Source organism: Fukomys damarensis, unplaced genomic scaffold, assembly GCF_012274545.1.
Source record: "Fukomys damarensis isolate Sample0158 unplaced genomic scaffold, DMR_v1.0_HiC HiC_scaffold_15, whole genome shotgun sequence".
NCBI classification, from domain to species: Eukaryota; Metazoa; Chordata; class Mammalia; order Rodentia; family Bathyergidae; genus Fukomys; species Fukomys damarensis.
In genome coordinates this window covers 6,142,832-6,164,204 of record NW_022900927.1, presented here as the reverse complement: position 1 = coordinate 6,164,204, position 21,373 = coordinate 6,142,832, and positions in this window count along the sequence as shown.

The window sequence follows — 21,373 nt, the reverse complement described above, 5'->3', positions numbered from 1 at the left end:
CACCATGCTTCCTCTTTAAAGCAGGGAAAAGACTGGGATGTTTCTGAGCTTCAATTTTTAATCTTGTTTTTATTTTAAAATGTTCAAACATACAGAAAAAATGAGAGAATAGTATAATAAAGGCCTCATGTTCATTACCTGTATTTTACACATCTTTGTCAAATATTTAAAATCTAATTTTTCTTTGTTATTTGGTAATTTTAGGGTTTTCAAACAAACCACTCAAACAATATGAGCAATTTCTGCAGCTTTAGGGGATATTTTTTTCCTGTGAAGTCTTAATTTGAAGTCTCATAACTTTTCCAAAAACCTGAAATAGGTAATGTGAATTTATCCATTTCTTCTTTGAAAAAAATGAATTTCCCCACTGTATTGTTTTATTTCTCACATTACTTGGCTGGAAAATGCTAAGGTATACAAGTTCGGGGATGTATCAATATTTAATCAATGTAGGAATGAGTGAATGGAGTCTGCCCGGGTGTGGTAAAATAAGCTACCCATATAGGTTATTTTAAAGCATCTCTGAGAATGCACTGCACAACAAAAGTTGGTTCAGATCCATCTGTTCGCCAAACATTTACTGAGCATCTACTTTGTTCCAGGCTCTGTGCTCAGCTGTATACAGAAGACATGGAGAGGCACAATTCCTTACTATCAAGGGTTGGGAGGTGAATTATGAGCATTATCAATTGCAATTAAAAATGGTAACTCAAGGGCCAGGGATTTAGCTCAGTGGTTCTACTGCCTGCCTCACAAGTACAAAGTCCCAAATTTAATCCCCGGTACCAAAAGAAAAAAAAAAAAAGATAACTCAAAAAGGTTTGTAAGTACAAAGTCAGTGTAGAACTGTTCTACCTTATGATATCAAGAGAGTGTAGGGAGAGAGACATAAAATAGAGGACCACACTAGCTCTTTCCTATAAATTACAGAAGGCTCAAGTCACAGAGTAGGTATAAGATCCACCAGTTCTCCTAGATCAGCAGGGTTCATGAATGTGTGAATGTTTCTCTGCATTAAATGTGGGCCATAGAGGAAGCAGATAATATAGGGCTGCCTTTGGCCTATTCAAAAGGGATATCTAGGGAACATGAAGGGATTCAGTGGCCAGAAGCTAGAGATGAACACAGGAATCCTAAAATCCAGAGCTTATCATAGGCCACCACTTGCATCTATCTTGTCTGGGCCAGAGGGACTCAAGTAAGGGATCACCGATGATAGATGTATTAGTAAGCTTTCTGTCACTGTGACAAAATATTTGAGAAAAAACCAGCTTGAATGAACAAAGATTTATTTTGGCTCATGGTTTTCAGGAGTTTCAGTCCATGATCCACTGACTCCATTGTTTCTGGCAAGAGAACCAGAGAGGAAAAGGCCAGGGATAAGATATAGTCTTCATAATACATAATGTGAAATAGGAAGAAAAGGTGCAAAGGGAAGGGGAAATGGGAGAGGTAAGGGAAAGAAAGATGATAATGGAATGAACAGGAGAAAAAGAAAAAATGGAAACTAAAGTCTTTGTAGATAGGGAGGGGTGGGGAGGGGTTGAAAGGAGGGCAGGGGAATGGGGAAAATAAGCAAGATGGATTATGTAAAGATGCAAATTTCCAATAATGAATATTATTTTATTATATACCTTAAATATACCAATACAATTAATTAATTAAAAAAGATATAGTCCTCATGGGTACACTCTTTCTTTCATTCAGTTTATTGTTTCTTTTTAGGTATACAGTACAGTTACATTCATCATTGGGATCTTGTACCTTTATGTGATGCATCTTGGTTCTTATTTTTTCCCCTTACCCCTGCCCTCCCTTCACCCCTCCACCCTTCCCTATTTACTAAGACTTTGTTTCCATTTTTTCCTTTTCTCATATTTTTTCTTTTCCCTTATTTCCTTTCCCCTGCCCTTCCCACTTTCCCTAGCCCTTTAGCCCTTTTCTCCCTATTTCACATTATCAGTTATACAAGTTGAATCTTATTTACACTTTTAGTTTTTCACCCCAAAGAAACTATTTGGTATTTACACCGGGCACACTCTTAGGAGCGTCTCTCTTCAACTACATCTTACCTCCCGAGTTTCCATCGCCTCCCAATGATGCCATCAAATTACGAATCCATCAGTGAATTGATCCACCAATGAAGTCAGAGTCCTCATGATTCAGTCACCTTCCAAAAGACCCATCTGGGAACACTGCTACTTTGGGGACCAAGCATTCAACACACAAGCCTTTAAGGGGACATTCCAGATCCATACTCTAACAACAAGAATCTCCAAAAAGAAACTTTAAAAGCTCCCTTCAAAAGAAAAGTCAGTTTTAACCATCAGCCAGAGATAGACCTATTCTACCAAAGAACTGCCCACCCCTTGGCCATTCCATCTCTTGTGTTTTCACCAGCAGATCAAGCAGCAGTTAGCTAGTGTAGGAGGGATAAGTTTAGGAGAAAGCTGGAGGCAGATGGCCATCAGCCCCAGGCCTGTGTGGCAGATGGGGAGTTCTGTATTAGACTGACAGTTTAAAATGAAAACTGAAATGTTTGGTTACCTTTTTGAACTGGATGCATTCTAATCACTAAATCTAGACTCTTCTTTTAAGACTTTTTAAAAAAGTGGCTACTACTTAAAGGATTGTCAGTTATCAAAGAGTGTACTGAAAAGTCAGGGATCTGCCCAATTTTCCATTCAGGGCAAGTGAAGATTATCCCCTCCTCCTCAATTAAAAAAAAATTAAAAGACACTAAAAGCCAAAAAATAAAGTTATGTTTTTATCACTTTCTGTGAACCTTGCATTCCATCTCTGGATTCCATCTCTATATATTTTGGTTGGTATTTCTGTTCTTCATGTTTTGATTACAAGTGACTCTGCGACTTTGTTTTTTGTAGCTGCGCCTCCCACAAGACTTTTAGGTCAGTATTTTTTCTTATCTCCTGTGCTGATTCCAGTTCTGCGCTGAAGAAGTGTCTACTAGATGGTGTTGATTGAGAGTGCAACTAATGTTTCTATTTTAAGACTTTGGCATTCATCTGAACTAGAAATTTGATAATGATGTTATGATGGTTGCTATCACTGCTGCACATGAATTAGTAGCCAGACTGTAGGTAAATGCTGTGAAGTGTCCCATGTAACAGATCTGGTGTCCTGCCCATTGAGCTGAGTGTGTAAGGCTTTTTGGAGTGAAAAGATCCTTTTTTTCCCTGTTGGCTCCAAATATTTTCCAGACTTTGGGTGGACCCTCTTGAGCGACAGTGTGCTAGAGGAGAGGAATTCTTGCCGGTAACCTAAGTGGCAACACGAAGCCTTTCGCAATGGTTTTCTGGCTGACGCCCAGAACTCATCAAATACTTTCCAGTTTCAAACCCCCTTCAAGGGCCACCCAGCTAATGCTGATGCCTGTTTTCCTGATGTCTTTTCTAGAAAAAGGTGATTTACATAAGGAGGGACTCTTTCCAATAAGTTCTCCTGTCACCTCCCGCCCCCCCCCAAAAAAGAAAAGAGCCACAGTTTTCCTCATTAACAGGATAGTGTATTTTCCTTTACTTTGAATTTCTGCAATTTCATTGTTATTTTTATAACATATTCTTTATATCTAGAAACATATACGATTACACAAACACTATAGGGCCCGAGGTCTCAGTTCAATAGTAGCACTAGTGTCTAAGCAAGTTACATTACTGAAGTCTCAGTTTACTGAGGTGCACTGGGATTAGAGAACAACACTACCCCAGAGCTAATTTCACAAAACCTAGAACATTTGTGAAAAGGGATTTTATGAATGATTTAAATATTCATTATCATCTATGCCATCTTTGTATTAATTTACATTTGTTCAAAGAAGTTACCAAATGCCTTGTCCTCCTCGTTATGGGGTGAGCATCATTACAGCAAAGACTTAGATTTCCTGCACTCATCTCCTGCACAGTACAGTTCCAAACACACAGTAGGCATTTGTTAGACGCAAATTGAGTTGAAGTAAAGTCAATTCATCTCCCTAAGACAGGAACAGTGGGATTCCCCTGGGTCTGGTCCCCAAGCTTGTCTCTTTCTCAGCCTTGGGGACCAGGACGTAGGAAAACAGAAGGGGAAGCTTTAGAACGCAAATGAAGTAAAAGACAATTCAGAGGCAATATAGTGTAAGCCTCATGCAACTTTTTACATACTTCAGCCCATATTGGAACAAGTAATTCGGTGAAGAATGGAACACTTAATGTGCAGCAGGGACAGCTTCCTGGGATGTGCCTGCCATTGGGATTAAACAGGGGCTTCTTTCAGAAACTGCTCCAAGGCAGACATGCTCCCCATATTCGAAATACCCTTCCTCTTTCCTTTTAACTTTCTCCGCAGCTCAGGGAAATCTACGAATTAATATTTTTTTCTAAATCGTCTTTCATCAATATTTTATTATGTTTTATTCCACAGAATCCCAGTATTTTCTACTACCACAACAATTTAAAAACATGTTGAAACTTCATAATGATTGCCTAAGGGATTTTGAAAAAAATTACAGTAAAACACAAATAGTAGCGCTAATGGTAATACTGAAATGACATTTAAAGTATAGTATGTTTCCAAGCCAGTAGGCATTTACAGTTTAATTACCTGGACCGAAGCGGGCAAAGCTAGCAGGAGAATTTTTAGATTGTGCAAAGAAGGAAATTAACAGGAAATGCTCACTTGCCTGGCACCACTGGGTGATCCAGGATCTGGAAAGTTCTGCTAGCAACGAAATGATAAGATAGTCTGAATCAGTTACAGGAGCCTGAGAAATAAATTAGGATAGATCTTATTTTGCGCTCTCCTGCTACCCGTGCTATTTCTAATTGGAGTATGTCTCCCCCTGCAGGGAAAATAGAGCATTTGCTCCAAGATTTAGCAGTTCATCTTGTGCATTATTTGATTTTTTGATTCATTCATCCATCCACCCACCCATCTTTCCAACAGATACTGATTAAATCCTATTATTGTGCTTTCAATTTTTATAGATGCTGAAAATCCAGCTGAGAAAAAGATAAATATGGCCCCTTCCTCCAAGTAAATTACAGTTTATTGTGACAAACAAATATTAGGAAGAAAACTCCACCTGAATATCTAAGTAATCACAATAATGAAAAGTTTTATGAAGGAAAGGAGTGATGGCTGAATGTTTATGCTCTCCATTTATCATCCATTAAAATCCTAACCCCCGAGATGCTGGTATTAGAAGATGGGACCTCTGAGAAATTATTAGATCACAAAGGTTCATGACTGGGATTAGTGCCTTATAGAAAGAGATCCTGCACTTTTTCCTGAAATATGAGGTCATAGTAGGAAAGTGACGAGGAAGTGGGCCCTCACCAGACACTGAGTCAGCAGCTTGATCTTGAGCTTTCAGCCTCCAGAACTGAGAAATAAATTTTTGTTTGTTATAAGCCACATAATGTATGGCATTTTGTTATAGCAGCCCTAGTGAGCGAACATGAAAAGTGTGTAGGGTGATGTGACTATTCAGTAGAAGAACTTATGAAGGCAAGGGGAGGCGGTTAGGAAAAGCTTCCCTGAGCACAGACCTGGAATGTAGGTGGGAAAAGTGGGACGGAAAGTATGGAGCAGGTGAAGGAAGCGGCCTTCCAGGGAACGGAGCAGGCTGTGCAAAGACCCTGAGCGGGAAAGATCTTAGGAAGCTGGAAGAAGAAAAAGCGACCGAAAGGAAAGGGGAGAAGGGGCATAAGTTGAGGGGCAGAAAAGCTCCAGGATAGGCAGGGCTTTTGGGAACACATTAGGGATTCGGAATGGTATCACGGAAGAATGGGAACCCACTTAGAGCCTTTTCAAAGTGAATGATCACACCTGTGCTTTTAAAGGGTCACGTTGACTTTCCAGGAAAGAATGAATTACAAAGGGTCAGGACAGTCTAAACGATATAGGCAGTTATAGGGGCTTGGACTAAGATGGTGGCCATAGAAAGAAAGAGATGTGGATAAATGGATAATGTCGAAATTCTTAGGGTGTGGTGATGTTTATAAGCCGGAGATGAAGTACAGTAAACAGAAGTCAGAAATGTGATATCTCATGGGCTGGGGATTTGGCTCAGTGGTTCCATCACCTGCTTCGTAAGCACAAGGACCCGAGTTCAATCCCTGGTACCAAAAAAAGAAAAAAAAAAGTGATATACCAGATAAACTGAGGAGTCATCTATTTACAAAACTAGGAACTGAAAAAGAAAAGTGTGTGTGTGTTCTGGGGGTCTAATCCAAGATCAGATCATCAAATATTTATTGAGTCTCTTGTATATGTGAGACACTGTTTGGCTTTATACTGAAAAAGAAAAGTGTGTGTGTGTTCTGGGGGTCTAATCCAAGATCAGATCATCAAATATTTATTGAGTCTCTTGTATATGTGAGACACTGTGTTTGGCTTTAGACAATGGAAGTGAAAAAAAAAAGGAGAAGGTAATACAGGATCATTATCCTCAAAAAACTTTTGGCTGATGGATAGTGATACCATTAATGGATTATTTCAACATAATATAATTATGCAAGAATGACAAACACCCAGCAGAAACCCAGAAAAGAGGTACTTTGTATAACCTGGGGAGTTCAGAGAAAAAATTTTATAGGAGATGACAACTGAGAAAGGTCTTAAAAGATTAGAAGAATAAATCAAGTGAAGGAAGGTGGAAGTTTTTTACACTCAGGACAATTAAATAGCTTATTTAGTGCTGCTATCATTATGAGACAAACAAAATATTGGATAGTACATATTTAAAAAAAAACTTTGTAAAATTGCCCAAGATGGCTTAAACTGGGACTTTAAAGAACACTAATTGCAACTCTATCCCAAAGTATAGAAAAGGATCACTTCAAAAATTTTAATGAAAAAATATAATATTAAAACTAAAATTTGATGAATATTACACAAAAACTACCAATAAATTTCCTTTGCGTTTATCAAGGTAAAATACAAAATAAAATATTAGCAAATGGAATAAAATAGTCCAATATATCACAGCTATGTAAAATTGTTTCAGGAAAATATGCTCATTTTCTGTAAATTTATTAATATAAATAATATTATTCTATCTAAAATAAGTCTTACAATTATTTCCATAGATCCTGGAAAAGCATTTGAAAAAGTCAAGATGTATTCTGAATTAAATCAATTTTCCAAAAAGAAACAGAAGAGCATTTTTATCACATATTAATGCATCTTGTTTACCCACATCTTATTTGTCATTTTTCATGGGAAAACATTAGAGGCATTCCTGCTAATGTTTGCAACAAGAGAAGGACAGCCACCATCACTGTAACATTTAGCACAGTATTGGAGGTGTTTGCTAAGGCACTTTTACAAGAGAAAACAATTAGATGTGCAAGAATTGTAGATGATATGATTGTGTATCTAGAAAAGGGCAGCAAACTAGTGGGAAGACTACTGCAAGGATGATTCAGTATGCGAATAGAATATAAAAAGAATACACAGAGGTTAATAGACCCCATAGATCCAAGGAAAGAACCAGTTAGAAGATAATACGAAGGGGCCATCAAGATCCAATTTGTAATAGCAAATATAATAATAAAATTCCTAGGTATAAGGTTAAAGAGAAATATGTAACACCTCTGAGGAAAACTGTATACTATGCCCCAAAGACAAAAGAGTAGACATAAATAAATGAAAAACACACCATAGGTGAATTTGTAAATTTAACATAAATTAAATAAAAATGCCAACAAGTATTTCTGGGTTTATTCTGAGTTTTAGTTACACAAATTGATTCTTAAGATCATATAGAAAGAAAAATAAATAAGAAAATCTAGGAAAGCCCTGAGAAGAAAAGCAATGAGGAGGGACTTGTCCTATTTGTGTTTAAAATATTCTAAAGGTGCTATAATTAAACCAGCATAGAATTGGTTCACATGCATATATGTTTGGTGTCAATCTAAGAATACATAAAAATGGTCAGGGATTTAGCTCAGTGGCACAGTGCCTGCCTGGCAGGAGCAAGGTCCTGAGTTTGAGCACCAGTACCAAAACAAAACCAAAACAAAAAAACATAAAAATCTAGTATGTAGAAAAATTGACTTTGAAGATAAATGCTCTTGGGACAATTGGGAACAGTTTTGGTAAAAGGAAAATTGAATCCAGAATGTATAACATATGCAGAGATAAATTCCACATGGATCAGTTAAACAACACAATGATAATGAAAATTTTACAAGCTAAGGAAATGTGTAGATTCTGGTAGAAGTTACCATAGACGTAGTGGGAAAAGCATTTTTGTGACTTAAAATCCAGAGATCAGGGCTGGGGAGTAAGCTCAGTGGCACCGCACCTGCCTCACAAGAGTAGGGTCCTGAGTTCGATCCCCAGTACCCACCCCCAAATTAGAGATCAATAAAAGGCCGCTAAATTCTATTACATAATTTAAAAATATTGATTGGCTGAATTACCATAAGAAAAGCCAAAGGAAATGATTAACTGGACAGAATAGTTGCACCTTATGCTATAAGGAACTTCTAGAAATAAAAACACACCAATCTAGTAGAAAAATGAGTAAAAAATATGTACAGATAGTTTAAAAAGTCATACAAACAGTCCTTAAAATGGTGAAACTTGCATTGAAACAGCATGTCCCATTTTGCTGGCACATACTGAAAAGTTTGTGAGTATGCTTTGTTGCCAAAGCTGTGGGGGAAAGAGACACACTTGATAAGGGACTGGTAGAATTAGAAAGTGATACAATCTCTATGCGGGAGAATTTGGTACTACCAAGCAAAGTTAGAAATGGATGAATTTATCCTTTTAGTCAGTAATCACATTTTCTAAGAACCTGTACTAATAGCATACACACACACACACACAAATTTGAAATAATACAGGCACAAGGCAACACAATTATGGGATTTTTAATGGCAAAAGACTGGGAACATCTCAAATATCCATCAGCAGAAGGGGAAGTTAATTAAACTATTGTATATCCAGGAGTGCTATGATGCTATAGAGATGGTGAGGAATATTTGTATGGGGTGCTATGGAACGACTGTCACAATGGAATAGATGATGCAGGACATGCAATACTGTGCTTGATAGCTACCTTTTTGCAAACGAAGAATTGGGAGGACAGTCCAGAAACTACCTAAATGGTGTGTGGGGAGGAAGAACTGGTGGAGGATGAGGAAGGAATGGAAGGGAGACATCTCTGAGTATACCTTTTTATGTAGTTTTGACGTTAGAATCATGTAAGCATTTTACATATTCAAAAAAGTGAGTTAAGCAAAAAAGAAAAGAGAAAAGATAATGCCTAAAGCTGAAAACAAATGAAATAAGTAAACCTAAGTACATATGAGATTTTAACAAAACAAAGAGGTTTATTTCAAATGACCTTCTTAGTGAAATGTATTGGAAGAACAAAACAAACTGCAAAGAACTTCAAATTTCATTCTGTAATTTTATTGTTAGTATTAATAATAATATTATGGAAGTATTTCATATATTTCACAGGATAAAGCAAATAAGCTCAGTGTGAGAATAAAATGTAAATCAAATAAGTTAAACATCAGATAGTAGGCAATAGTATGAAGTGTGGTAAAAAATATATATAGTGAATGTTTAATTTTTTAAAATTTATTACAGGAAAAGATATATTGCCATTAATTCCCTTCAAATACCACCCCCCCTTCCTTCAAACAGACTTGTTTTTTACTATCCTTGCACCTTCCGAGGCAGCTCTGGAAATCCTCTTTCATGTCTTTAGTTTCACTGTTGTGGTTACCAGCATGTCCTGAACGACTAAAAATGTTTGCCTTTGTTATTTTTTATTTTGGGGAAGAGCTAGAACATGCAGATCTGGTGAGTAAGGTGGATGAGGGTGTGCTGTGATGTTTTTACAAGGCTGCCTTTCTTTTGGGTGGCACTGGGCAGTGGCTTCTGTTTTTTTTTTTTTTTTTTTTTTTTTGCTCACATCTTGTAAAGATGCTCACAAAAGAGGACTTCCAGAACTGCTTCAGAAAGTGGCACGGACATTGGGCTAAGTGTGTGTGAAGTGAGGGGGAGTGTTTTGAAGGAGATTAATGGCAATATGTGTTTTACTGTAAAAAGTTTTAAATGGAAACGTTCACTGTATATTTTGATCACGCTCTGAATTGTGAAGATGTCAATGAGAAGAATGTGAATGAACTGATCAACTTGGAGCTGTGGATGAATCTCCACACGGGGGAGATGCAGAAGACTGTTCTTCAAAAGACAAAGCAGGATGATTTTTCAGACAGCTGTGAAGCTGATGCCATGCAGTACCCCTGAGGCCGATTATAGTGACTGCTTCTTCACCTTGAGGATTACACTGGTGAAAAAGTACCAGATACAGTATTTGGAAGATGTGGACTATTATCATTCCAAGAAAACTTTCAAGTCCAGACAAAGACTTTTTTTTTTTTTTTTTTTTGGTTTTTTGAGACAGGGTCTCACTATGTAGTTGAGACTGACCTGGAACTCACTATGTAGCTCAGGCTGGTCTTGAACTCACAACGATCCTCCTGCCTCAGCCTTCCGAGCACTGGGATTGCAGACGTGGGCCACCATGCCCGGCAGACAATTAAAGACTTCAGAATAGTTTGTCCTCTGCCAAGGGAAATGTGAAAGAATGTTTTTCACAGTTGGTCAAAAGTTCTCTGTACATAAAAAGTATTCTACAGCTATATAGTCTACATGCAAGGATGAGTAGGTAGTTGAATGAAAGAAAGCCTTTACAAGTGCTTGTTTAGAAAAGTGGGAACCCATGTACTGAATTTTACCAGTGGTTTGATGACATTATGAAGGGGAAAGTCCAAGCGGTTGCAAGGACATATTTATATTTTCTCTACTTAATGAACTGGGGCATTTATCTAAAATTCAGCCATTTTCTGAGCACCAACGGTTTCAACTATTCACTGGAAATGAAGGTCAAGATTCAGAAAAGAAAAAGTGACTTCTGCAAACATTTCATAAAGTCAAATGATTTCTTTAGCATTTTGATGAGACTCTTGTGCATGTGTGTGTGTGTGTGTGCGCGTGCACGTGTGTGTCTGCGACTCTGTAGGACAGAAAAAAGAAGCAAACTAACTAAAGGAAGACTTTAGGATGCAATCTAGAAACGTTTCAAAAGGTATGGATTGTCAATTATCAATGGCTGTCACCCATTGATAGCCAGGGTTGATTCGGCTGATCTAGATGGCTTGGCAGGTGTCCCCTTCCTCCCTCACCACCCCACGTGCATCCCTCCCGAAGCTGTGTGCTCAGTGGGAGAAGAGGACCACTCCCAACAGAGGAGGACCGTTTCCTCAGTCAAGGGGATAGCTGCAGTCCCCCGCTGGAACCTCCAAACAGGCTCTCAAAGGTATAGATTGTGATGGTTGATTTAAATGTCAACTTTGGGTAAAGCTTCAGACAGTTTGGACGTTGCTCTGAAGATCATGTTTTCAGAGAAATTAATAGCACATATGCTAGACAATTAGGAATTACATCTACCCAGACAAGAAGCAGTACAATTTTTAATGCATTTGGAAGAATTTCACAAGGGTGGAAAATTTTAGGAACTTACTGCAAACCATTCATTCAAAAATGAGTGGGCTCAAGCCTGGCGTGGTGGCGCATACCTGTAATTCCAGAAGTTGGGAGGCTGAGGCAGGAGTATCGCTGTGAGTTTGAGACCAGCCTGGGCTACGCAGTGAGTTCCAGGTCAGTCTCAACTACATAGTGAGACCCTGTCTCAACCCCACCCCCGCAAAATGAGTGGGCCCAGAAATTTAGCTCAGTGGTGCCTCTGCCTGCCTTGCAAGCACAAGATCCTGAATTCAATCCCTGATACCCACCCCCTCAACCAAATAAATACATAAATAAATAAAATGAGTTAAAATATGCTTGTTTTTGGACAATGGAGGTCAAAAGGAAGAATTCATCGAATGACCACAGTTCGAAGTCAAACTCTTTATTATAAACTGCTTTTCTAAGGAGAGAATTATTTTAAGTAAAATTAACATTTTACTTAAAATGTTATGTATTTTAAAGTTATGTTGAGTTTAAGTGTGTATGACATTATTATGGGTCAAAGGAATACTTTGATAATGTGGCACAAATTTTAAAATTTAATACTGAATAAAATCAGGATTATCAAATAATTTTTCACAGGAAAAGTGACAGCAAATTCTAGGTCATGAAATACAAGATTGGAGAGCTCGAGGAGATATAGAAGAAAAGGAAATGATCAGAGCAAAAGGCATTGGCTTTATTCATTAAAATATACATATGTTTATTGACTTTTATGTATTTAAGTTATACTTCACAATTAATAAGAATTCAAAAGGAAAGGAGAGGTTCTAAGGCACTTTAAACACAGAGACCAGTACGAATAAAGGGATAGAGTCGTGAAACAGTGTGCTTGGTGTGTAGGAGCTACAAGTAGATTGGAGTAAACTAGATGGCAAACAGGTGCAAAGGGGTAAAAGGAGGCTATGAGACACCTGTGTGAGATGCTAGCTGAGGAGTGGAGGCTCAAGCTTGAAATTTAGGTAGTTTCTTCTGGCTACTGAGAGGAGATAGATGTACAAGGAAGTGAGAGAAGGAAAGGGTAAGAAAAGGTGAAAAAGAGCCCTTCATGGATCAGACACCAAGGACTGGAAACGCAGTATCGCTTAAGGAAAAGAGGAAAAGCAAATGGATTAGTGTTGGTGGGTAATACCAACTGCGGTAATGGTCCTATGTGAAAAGCATTCAATTAGGTCGGGACTCTTTCAGCTCTTGTTTTGTGGTTAAAATGTGGGTTGTGAAAATATCACAGAGCTGGGTAAATAAATCTATTGATTCCCAAGTTGAGATAAGTGCTACTTTATCTCAGAGTTAAAAATCGACTGTAAAGCCTTTCCTTCTCTCATATCTCTGGATTATTCCTCTTCTCCCTTAAACTTTAGGTCCCAATTACAGCCTTACGTTTCAAATTGCTCTATCTCTGTGCTTCCTCTCCATCGCTTTGTCCATAACCACTTTTTTTTCATAATCACTCTTTTTTTTTTCACAGAGAGAATGTTCCACTAAACACTAATAAAAGTCCTCAAGTATGAAACAGGGAGACTTTATGTCCCACAGATGTCACTGCAATTTAAAAATCAGTGATTTCTGTGTGAATTATGTGAAATTGTGGGCAGCTTGTTACCACTTCATTGGAGACTTCTTGGATGATATTATGCAACTGTGGTTCTGCAGAGCAGCATTAGCAACTAAGACCACTGGTAAATGGAAATTGGTCTTTAATAATACAAGAAGCAACTGGAGGCGGGTGTATGGCAGTGGTGGTGGATGAGCTGGATGAGTACTTGGGCTCAGCCACTGAGGAGATGCTAGTCCCAGTTTAATCCACACCATCCAGAAAATCACCAGTGAACGTCACATACAGTTTCCCTCTTTGTCTTAGAGATCTGGACAGTATCGTGGAGGATGACAGAACCTTATTGAAACTGCTACACTTAGATTGTTAAGACACTAACCTCACTTCCCAGAACATCATTTTCCTGATTTGTCGTTGGTGTTTGATTTCAATTGAGTTTTACCATCCTGGTAAGATCGATCTTTGTATATCCTTCCTTTGTTATATTTTTGGTCGACGCAGAGGGTTTTTGTTGGGTTTGCTTTTATAACAGAAGCAGAGAAGAGTTCAAGCAAGGGACACAGGTCTCAATTTTAGTATAGTCAGAAGTGCCCTGAGCTGAAACTGTTTTATATTACTGCAGCCTACCAGTTCAGGAACACAGACAGAAGAGAAACATCCTCTTTCAAGCACAGTAGCCTTTACTTAGATGATATCCCTTTTCCAGTTAGCTATCCATTTTATAACCAGCAACAAGATGCTTTTCTGAGATCATATCCAGAAAAAAAAAGGGATAAATCAGAGTCCTTCTCCTTAACACAAAGTACAAAGCACACACAGCTGACATGGTATTCCTTTGGCTCAGATTTCTGACAAAATTTGACCTCAAGACATCTGACACTTTGGTGGGGACAGTGGTGAAATACACCGATGAGCATTAGAGTATGTGGGAAGATGACAGCCCTCATTTGAAGACACCATCTGGCTGGTTTGTAAATGTCTCTAAAGGAACTATTTTTTTGTTCAAGAAAAGCTACCAAAACACCACTCAATTATATGAACATGCTATGGATCACCAAGAAAGTTGGCTGAAATTAAGGAAGCTAAACTGGAGGCTTGAGAATGTTGCTCAGCGATAGAACACTTGCCTAGCATGAATGAGGGCCCTGGATTTGATCCCCAGTACTATAAAAGACCTAGGCCGAGTTGGGCCTCGGCAGAGAACAGTGTATTTTCTTAAGGGAAATGTTTCTCTTTCTATGTATGGCTTTAGACTTCATTTATTCATTATTTACTCAATAAATATTTGTTCAGCATCTATCATATACTAGGCACTATATTCTAGGTGCTAGTTGATAAGTCAATCAGCAAAGAAAAACGCTTTCCCTAATGGATCAGACAGTCCAACTGGGGTTGAAAAATGGTTAATAAATAAAAATATAGTATAATGGAAATTTTTTTTCCCGGTACCAGGGATTGAACTCCAGACCTTATGCTTGCAATGCAGGCATGGTGCCACTGAGCTAAATCCTTGGCTAATGGAAATTTTTATCTGAAATGGAGAAGAATAAAGTAAGAATTAGAGAATCGTGGTATGAAGGGGATCACTGTGCCTTTGAAAAAAAACAGAAGTGCAGGCATTGTCCTATAAACTTGTGAATATATGGTTGCGCTTGTCTTCATCACTTTCCCATTGTTGAGACAAAACACCTGACACTCACAATTTAAAGAAGGAGAGGTTTATTTTGCCTTACAGTTTCAGAAGTTTCAGTCCATGGTCAGCTGGCTCCAAGGCAAAATGGCCTGGCAGAGGGGCCTGGCGGAGGAAAGCTACTCAACCCATGGCAGCCAGGAAATAGAGAGAAAAGAGGAGCTAAGAACAATAATACATCCTTCCAAGTCACACACTGAGAGATCCATCCCTTCTAACAAGGCCCTGCCTCCAAACCCGAGACTCTGGGGGAACAGTTTAGATCCAAACCAAACATTCTAAGTTCTGGAGGTGTGGGAGTGAGCAAAGCAAAACCCCTATCCTAAATGGACCCGACACTTCAGCTGGGTCAAAAGATAGTTAGCAAAAAACAAAACCCAAAACAGCATAATGGAAGCTGATTACCCATGTGGAGAAGAATAAAGGAAACAGAGTAAAGAATTTTGGTGTGAAGGGGATCATTTTGCCTTTAAAAGAAACCCAGAAAAGCAGTCATCAGACTTATAAACTGTGAACATATGGTTGATCATAGAAGACAAAGCTGTTTTCATACAACACTTCTTAAAACAGGGGCTGCAGGGTCTGAGTGGAAAAGTTGGGAGAAGGGCCTCTCTCATTTCTGCCTAAGATCCAGCACTTCTGCAGTTCTTTGAGGACATTAATATATGTATATTCATGAATATATATATATATATTTTTTTTTAAAATAGAATCTTGCTGTATAGTTCATACTGGCCTTGAACTCACAGCAACCTTCCTGCCTCAGCCTCCTGAGTGCTAGGATTACAGATGAGTGTGACCACATCTGGCATGAATTGGATTTGGGATCCCTGTTCATATCACCACAAATTCTGGTGTTGTCTCTTTTTGTGTGTGGAATAGAAACAAAGTGCAGGGTTTGAGTGGTTGCTAAACTGCAGCCGCAATGCCTTGCTGTCCCTTGGGGCACTACTGCACAGCAAGAGGCAAGTGACAGAAACCACTCTTGACACTATTTTTAGGGCCTGTGAGAAACAGACAAAGCATGACTGTGTGTGTCAGTAAGAGTGAGACAGATATGATTTTGTATGAATTGCTAAAGTTAGAAAACTATAGACCCCCCCCCTTAAGATACAAGTGAGAAGGGGCCTGGAAGTTGGCATAAGTCAGTACTGAGGAACAGTAAACTTCTAAAATTTTCTCTAATTGAAGTTTGTGGCACATATACCATAGTTCCTACCTTACAAAAGACAACTAAGGCAGAATTATATCAATTTGGACTGATAATGTGTGAGAAGAAATTTTTCAAGCGGAGCTGCCCCTATTAAACTGGAAAGTTCTGGTGTTCTCAGGTGACACAGCATTACCAGTCCCTGATAAATAAAGTCTGACCCGTTGCAAGAATGATAATTTTCTGGGGGCCAAAAACACAGAGGTTGGGAAGTGCACATGGGGCCCCACCTTAGGGATCATCAGTGACTCACAGGCTCCAAATGCTCCCAAGTCTGTGGCCAAATCCACAGCAACACTTAGATTGGAGCCCTCCATGGCTCAGTGGCACAGGATACAAATCTGGACATGCACTGAGTGGAGAAAATGTCTCCTCAAGAGTGTATAGGAGAAGTTGTTGCAGTGGGAACAAAGAGGAGGAAGGGTGGATATAGGCGAGACAGGTTTAATTGGAATAAAGGGTTATTTTCAGTGGAAATTCTGACCCATGAGAACTTGAAAGTGCCCTTGAATTTCTGCTCTGAGTTAAATTATTATGAAGGAGAAGGAAGGGCATGAGAGTGGCCCTGAAGATAGTATGAGGTGACAGAACAAGCAACTGGACACAGGCTTCAAGTGAGGTACGGGTGGGTGCCTCATGTCACGTCTGTAACACTGGAGACTCTTGAGGGTGTGGGAGTTGGATTCCCTCAGTCTAGTGAGAGCCTTGTAAGGGCAGACCACCGTGCCCATCTCTGAACACACATGGTGGAGGTAAGCAAAGCAGCTTAGCTATTCCACCACACAAAACACGCTCTGATTTGGAGACAATCTAGTCTGTGTGACAGACAAACCACACAATGTGAGTGTTCTCAGCCTTCCAATCTTTCTCACTGTCTAAGAAGTCCCAGTAATTGATTTCTTGCCCCTGTGCAAACCAGGGAAATGAGGGACAGAATCAAACAAGCCAAAGCAAGCTTGGTCTGATTTACATTTGATGGACACATTTACATTACAGTTCCTTCCTGCAGGAGATAAAAATAATATATTGAAGAGATGAAGTGGGCAAGGGAGCAAGGAGGCAAAGGCAGGGCTTGAGAGGAAGCTTGGGGATGTTAGGGGAGAAGAAAAAGAGACCAGCAGCAATGGTTGTATCATAATGTGTGAAATAAGCAGAAGAGAAGGGGAGAGAAGCTTAAGATGTTTTTGCTTTGTACTAGGAATGTAATCCCCTTTAGAGTTTTCCTGGAGACTAATAAAATATGAATTGCTTTTTAATTCTTTTTTTGACATTTCTTTTGAATGTGATATCATGCTAAGATCGGTCACAAAGCCGTGCAGCTTCACGGGGCACACTTTGGAGGTATTATCTGGGATTTTAGGCTAAGGCGAAGCTGTCACCACTCTAGTTTGAATTAGCTCTTTGTTCTAGACCTGAGTCAAGTGAGCGACTTCTTCAGATTTAGTGTGTGAAAATACAGCAGCTGTACAAATAAACATGAAAAAATGTTCCACATCACTGGTCATTTGAGAGATGCAAATGAAAATGCTGAGGCTCCACCTCACCCCAGAAAGAATGGCTGCTATCAAGAAATCATCCAATAACAAATGCTGGCGGGGGTGCGGGGAAAAAGGAACCCTTCTCCATTGTTGATGGGAGTGCAGACTGGTGCAACCACTGTGGAAATCAATATGGAGATACCTCAAAGAACTAGGATTAGAGGTTCCATTTGACCTAGATATTCCTCTGCTGGGTGTCTTCCCAAAAGAATTAAAAAACTCATACCATAGCGATATATGTTCACCCATGTTCATAGCAGCACATGTAATACCTAAAACTAGGAAACAGCCCAATTGCCCATCAACTGGAGACTGGATTAAAAACAAGTGTGTTTTTAAAAATATTAAATGGAGTACTACTCACCCATAAAGAATGAGAAACTAGAGACATTTATAGCTAAATGGATGCACATGGAGGCCATATTCTTAAGTGAAATAAATAGGATACACGTGTAAATACTGAATAGTTTCTCTGGTGTGAGAAACTGAAAGTGTAAATAAGGATCAAAATATATAATAGATAATGTGAAATAGGGAGAAAATATCCAAAGGGGAAAGGGAAGTGGAAGGGGTAAGGGTAAAGGAAAGAAAAGAAGGGAATAAATATGGAAAAAGGAAAAAGAGAAACAAAGTCTTTGTAAATAGGGTTGGAGGAATTGAAAGGAGGGCAGGGGAATGGCGGAAAAATAAGAACCAAGATATATCATGTAAAGGTACAAATTCCCAATGGGGAATGATACCGTACTGTATACCTAAAATGTACCAATAAACTTAATGAATTAAAAAATACATCAGCTGTATGAAATAGAGCCTGGGGATACCTAGATACCAGAGAGAAGAAAATGGTATGGTCTATTCAGAATCAGTTTTGATGAGAATGCAATTCCTGGGATTAGGTATATCTGATAGAGACTGATATCCATGCACCATGGGGGTCTTTTCTCCCTATGGGCTAATGAGAGTGAGATGAAGGAACAGCACAGCTGTTCTTCAGAGGACAAGAGAGGAAACACAAGATTGTGCAGGGATGATTTTCTCTGGGTGGCATTTTCTCTGATTCTTCTAGTAAGATGGCTGGGGTGTGTCCTATTCAGCCTCCTCAAGGCCTTGGCATCCAGCTCCTGCGCTCAGCCAGCTGACAAAGGCTCGCCTTTGCTCTCTACTTTGGTTACCCTTATTTTCCTGAAACTACAGTTGTCTATTTCTCCTCATCTAATTTTTACGTAGAATTGTGGAAAAGATTTGATTCTAAATCTGATGCTACAGGTTCACACCCTCAGTTCCCACTTACTGCCTCAAATGTCTGACCTGGAACTTGAATGGATCAGCCACACCCCTGGATCTCTGTACCTGTTTCCCATGGTCTTTGGAGCTTCTCCAATAATTTCCCCTCCCTCTGGGCTCAGACCCCCTGTATTCTCTGTGGACTGCACGCCCAGCACCTCTGGGTGGTGTGGTGTAATCTGATGTGGAAAGGCTTCAAACACAGGTGTTCTTAACAATAGTGGCAAAGGGCCTTGTGTGACGGCATAACCCAGCTCCTACTCTATGAGAGCTGTGTTTCATGTAAGCCTGTGGGACCACAAGGCTGGGAGGTCTTACACACTACACTATCACACTGTAGATAGAAGACATGGACCCACTTGAAGGGTTAGAGAACCAGCAAATTGAAATCTCCTGTGTGAAGTGTTGGTCAAGCGATGTGAAGGAATGAACAAACTCAGCTGGGGATTTGACTCAGTGGTTCTGCCACCTGCCTCATAAGCACAAGGGCCAGACTTCAATCCCCAGTACAAAAAACAAAACAAAACAAAACAAAAAAACAAACTCAGGTTGAAACCCTGAAATCCAGGTTTTTCTGGCCATGACAGGTTTCTCCTGGGAAGGATAAGCATCAGGGTTGAACCTGTGCCCCAAGAATGTGTTTACTATAGTGTGATCACAAATGTATGCTGTACAAGCTCAGCTCTTTTTACATTCCCTGCCACTGTTTCTAGTTTTCCAGTATTTTAAAGTCTTTGTGAATACCAGCCCACTTTGGCTGGATTTAAAAAAAAAAAGCATTTCTGTGTTTTCAGCTAGGGCTTTAGCAATAAGCTAAAGCTTATTGACCATGTAACCATGTATGGGGCACATGGCAGAGGTCAGAATGGTTAACCAAGATGAGCATGCCATAGGTTTATAGAAGGAAGGAAAGAATGACCAAGCAAATTGGATTGAGTCATTAGTTTTAAATGTTTAAATATTTATTTTGAGAAATCAAATTTCTAATAGGTGTGTAGTGCCTAAGATTATTTAAACATTCTGCAGTTGGATAATTCAGACATTTTCAACTTGCTTTTAATAGCATGAGATAGGCATAGGCCAGTTTTTCAGTGACACAGACTTTTCCTTGGGCCAGTGATACTCTGTCACTAGAGCACAAAACCAAGGAAGCCCAAGGTAACAGAATCAGTTCAACAGTGTTGAATCATAAATATTGCAAAAAAAAAAAACACTCACTGATACTTAGTTCATTTCTATTTTTAAGTGATACAGATTTATTCTTTTCTTGTGAACTTTAATTTTGATTTCCAATCACTGGGCTTCTCTGATTTACTAGGGTGGTTATAAATGAGTAAGCTACTGCCTACAGGACAACTGCTTCCCAGTCTGTGTCCTCTGTAAATACGTGAAATCCATTTTCTCCCTGCTCTACCCTTCAAGCAAGGAAAGGGGAAGTCACAAAGTTCGGGCACATTCAGTGAATGTCTAAGCATGGGGCCCTCACACACCGTGTTTCTATCTATTCTCCCCTCCTGATTGTCAACAGTTACCCTCTTAATTGTGAGTTGATGCAACGTGTTATTCAGAGTTCGCAATAACACTATAAACTATCCCCTCCAATCCCTAAGGGTCAGGAAAATGATTTAGTGGAGGTCTCTGAATTAGTAAATGGCAGAAATAAAACTAAATCCAGGTCTTCTAAAATCCAGGCTGGAGAGTTCTGAACGATGCAATGGAACTTGGTGTTAAAAGCATTCATTCAACAAATACATTAAGCATCTACTTACTACTACGTGCCAGACACTATTTTAGGTGCTGGGGATTCCATGATGGAGACTGCAGGGGAGACAAAATTCTCTAGCCGTGTGGCGCTTTCGTTCTCCAAAGTGGAGTCCTTGGCATCACCATCCTGGACAAATTCCCAGTGACCTGGTTAGGAGCCGCTGGGTCCCCCGTGGGAGAGAATCTCCACCTCGGGTGTCTTCGGTTACTGTCTTCGAGAAGGCTGCTTACTGCAGAAGCCGGAGGGAGAGGCAGAAACTGCCCTTCCTGGCCTCCGCACCGCCTGGCCTGGCTGGCCGGCTCCAGGGCGCCACCGCGCTCCAGCTCAAGTGTGGGACCAGTAGCCTCGGCCTCTCCGCTCTCTTCACTTTTCTGCGGACACCCGGAGGACGAGGAAGCAGGACCCAGCTCTAGCGCCGTTCTCGAGAAGGTGAATCTTAGGTGCCGGTGAAACTTCTTCGGAGATGGTCGTTCTCAGCATCTGATACTCGGATTGCGAGGGGGATGTTTTCTCCCCGGCTTGGGAGGTTTTGCTGCAAACTGCTCTCTCACGCTTTCCTAAGACACATTGCAGCCACACGCGCTTTTCAGCCTCGGCAGAGGCCACTGCAGCGTCCCCGCCCCACCCGCTAGCCCAGACAACTGAGCCCTACTGCAGCTTCCCTACCATCCTCCTCTTTTTCTTCTGCACGGCCTGGTTACCATGGAGACATACGTCACTTACGTGCCGTGCGTCGCCTTGGAAACAGAGGAGCATCCGCGGCGCGGGGAGACCC